Source organism: Mastomys coucha, unplaced genomic scaffold, assembly GCF_008632895.1.
Source record: "Mastomys coucha isolate ucsf_1 unplaced genomic scaffold, UCSF_Mcou_1 pScaffold22, whole genome shotgun sequence".
Lineage (NCBI taxonomy): Eukaryota > Metazoa > Chordata > Mammalia > Rodentia > Muridae > Mastomys > Mastomys coucha.
Genome location: NW_022196905.1, coordinates 200,182,012 through 200,185,527, shown reverse-complemented (window position 1 = coordinate 200,185,527; position 3,516 = coordinate 200,182,012).

Sequence of the window (3,516 nt, the reverse complement as noted above, 5' to 3'; positions counted from 1 at the left end):
GCCTTTTGCCATCTCTAGATTTTTGGTGTTAGATGTTCTTAGTGTCTCTGACTAGAGCTTGTCCTGTCTCTGCCACCCTGCAAGTCCCCTGAGACTCATGGGGCCTGTGCCTCCAGGCTGGCTGCTCCCGTCTTAGAAACTCACCAGAGAGAAAATGGTGGCTCTCATCCGAGTCTCTGGGTTAAGGCACTCCCTGGAGGTTGGGCCTCCACTTGCAGGGAAGGGGCAGAGAAGGTCGCTGATCCACCTCTGTCACAGCTCCTTGGGTTCTTTTTCTAGCTCTTCCACTGGGGACTCCACACTCAGTCCACTGGCTGGCTGTTAGTGTTCACCTCTGCATTTGTTAGGAACTGGCAGAGCCCCTCAGGAAACAGCCATATCAGGCTCCTGTCAACAAGCACTTGTTGGCATCTGCAATAGTGTCTGCGTTTGGTAACTGTATATGGGACGGATCCCCAGGTAGGGCAGTCTCTAAAGGACTTGCCCCTCAGTCTCTGCTCCACACCTCATCTCTGTATCCCCTCCCGTGGGTATTTTTATCTCCCTTCTAAGAAGGACTGATGTATCCACACTTTGGTCTTCCTTCTTCTTGGGCTTCATGTGGTCTGTGAATTGTATCTTGGGAGATTAGCCCAAGCTTTTGGGCTAATATCCACTTATCAGTGAGTGCATACCATGTGTGTTCTTTTGTGATTGGGTTACCTCATTCAGGATGATATCTTCTAGTTTCATCCATTTGCCTAAGAATTTCATGAAGTCATTGTTTTTAATAGTTGAGTAGTACTCCATTGTGTAAATGTACCACATTTTCTGTATCCATTCCTCTGCTGAGGGACATCTGGGTTCTTTCCATCTTCTGGCTATAAATAAGACTGCTATGAACATAGTGGAGCTTGTGTCCTTATTACATGTTGGAGCATTTTCTGGGTATATTCCCAGGAGTGGTATAGCGTGGTTCTCAGGTAGTACTATGTCCAATTTTCTGAGGAACCTCCAAACTGGTTTCCAAAGTGCAGATGATATGATAGTGTCTTAGTCACTATTTCGATTCCTGCACAAACATCATGATCAAGAAGCAAGTTGGGGAGGAAAGGGTTTATTTAGCTTACTTTCACATGCTTTTGATCACCAGAGGAAGTCAGGACTGGAACTCAAGCAGGTCAGGAAGCAGGAGCTGATGCAGAGGCCATGGAGAGATATTTCTTACTGTCTTGCTTCCCCTAGCTTGCTCAGCCTGCTCTCTTATAGAACCCAAGACTTCCAGCCCAGGGATGGCACCACCCACAAGGGGCCCTACCCCCTTGATCACTAATTGAGAAAATGCCCCACAGCTGGATCTTATGGAAGCACTTCCCCAACTGAAGCTCCCTTCTCTGTCATAACTCCAGCTTGTGTCAAGTTGACACACAAAACCAGCCAGTATAGATAGTATACTTAAGTGACCCTAAATATTCCACCAGAGAACTCCTAGACCTAATAAACAGCTTCAACAAAGTGGCTAGATATAAAATTAACTCAAACAAATCATTAGTCTTCCTCTACTCAAAGGATAAATAGCCGAGAAATCAGAGAAACAACACCCTTCACAATAATATACAATACCTTAGTGTGACTCTAAGCAAGTGAAAGATCTATATGATAAGAACTTCAAGTCTCTGAAGAAAGAAATTGGAGATCTCAGAAGAGAGAAAGATCTCCCATGCTTACAGATTGGTAGGATTAATATAGTAAAAATGGTCATCTTGCCGAAAGCAATCAACAGATTTAATGCAATCCCCATCAAAATTCCTACTCAATTCTTCATAGACTTAGAAAGAGCAATTTCCAAATTCATCTGGAATAACAAAAAACCCAGAATAGCAAAAACTATTCTCAACAATAAAAGAACTTCTGGTGGAATCACCATCCCAGACCTCAAGCTGTACTACAGAGCAATTATGATTAAAAACTGTATGGTATTGATACAGTGACAGGCAGATCAATGGAATAGAATTGAAGACCCAGAAATGAATCCACATACCTATGGTCACTTGATTTTTGGCAAAGGAGCTAAAACTATCCAGTGGAAAAAGGAGCATTTTCAACAAATGACGCTGCTCCAACTGGCAGTTATCACATAGAAGAATGCAAACCAATCCATTCTTATCTCCTTGTACAAAGCTCAAGTCCAAGTAGATCAAAGACCTCCACATAAAACCAGATACACTGAAACTAATAGAAAAGAAAGTGGGGAAGAGCCGCGAGCACATAGGCACAGGGGAAAATTTCCTGAACAGAACACCAATGGCTTATGCTCTAAGATCAAGAATTGACAAATGGGACCTCATAAAGTTGCAAAGCTTCTGTAAGGCAAAAGACACTGTCAATAGCACAAAACAGCAACCAACATATTGGGAAAAGATCTTTATCAATCCTACATCTGATAGAGGGCTAATATCCAACATATACAAAGAACTCAAGAAGTTAAACCCCAGAGAACCAAATAACCCTATTTAAAATGGGGTACAGAGCTAAATAAAGAATTCTCAACTGAGGAATACCGAATGGCTAAGAAGCACCTAAAGAAACGTTCAACATCCTTAGTCATCAGGGAAATGCAAATCAAAACACCTCACACCAGTCAGAATGGCTAGGATAAAAACTCAGGTGACAGCAGATACTGGAGAGGTTGTGGAGAAAGAGGAACACTCCTTCATTGCTGGTGAGATTGCAAGCTGGTACAGTTTCTGATTTATAATTCATGATTACATTGTGTGAATAACTTTTGTGCTATTGAAAGGTGAAACTGAAGGGAAGAAGGGTTTCTTTTGGTTCATGGTTTGAGGTGGCACAACCCACAACAGTCAGGAAAGCATGGTGGAGTTCACAGCGGCTCACAGCTTGGGTGGTGACAGTGGGTGGATATTCACGGACATTTCAGGGCACCAGGAATCAGAGGATGGATAGGAACCAGGACATGGATATGGCTCACATCACAGTGATTAACTTTCCATATATAGCCCCACTAGTAAAGATGCCATTGTATACCCAAATATCACCACCAGCTGGTTACCAAATATCTAGAGACATGTGAGTCTATGAAGGATGCTGTACATTAAAAACTAACTGTGGGTGTGTGGATGACAAATGAGAGACTTTTTGTGGTGTGTGCACACGTGTGTGCATGCACGCACATGTGAGTGTACAAACATGTGTATGCGCCTGAATGTATACTCATTCTCAGAAGAGAATGGATGTCTTGCTTTATTATTCTCTACCACGTATCCTTGAGGTAGGGTCTTCACTGAACATGGTGTCAGGCTGCTGCCAACAAACCCCAGGATCCTCCTGTCTTCACACCTTCTGACACTGACATTACAAGTATGTGTGGCCTTGGATTATTGTGCAGTGCTGAGATCTACGCTATGTCCCTCACACTTGTGCAACAAGCACTTTTATCCAGTGAGCCATGTGTACTTCTGGTTTTTAAAAACAAGTGAGTATTGTGAGAAAAAAAATGTGTGAAGGGATGTGGAT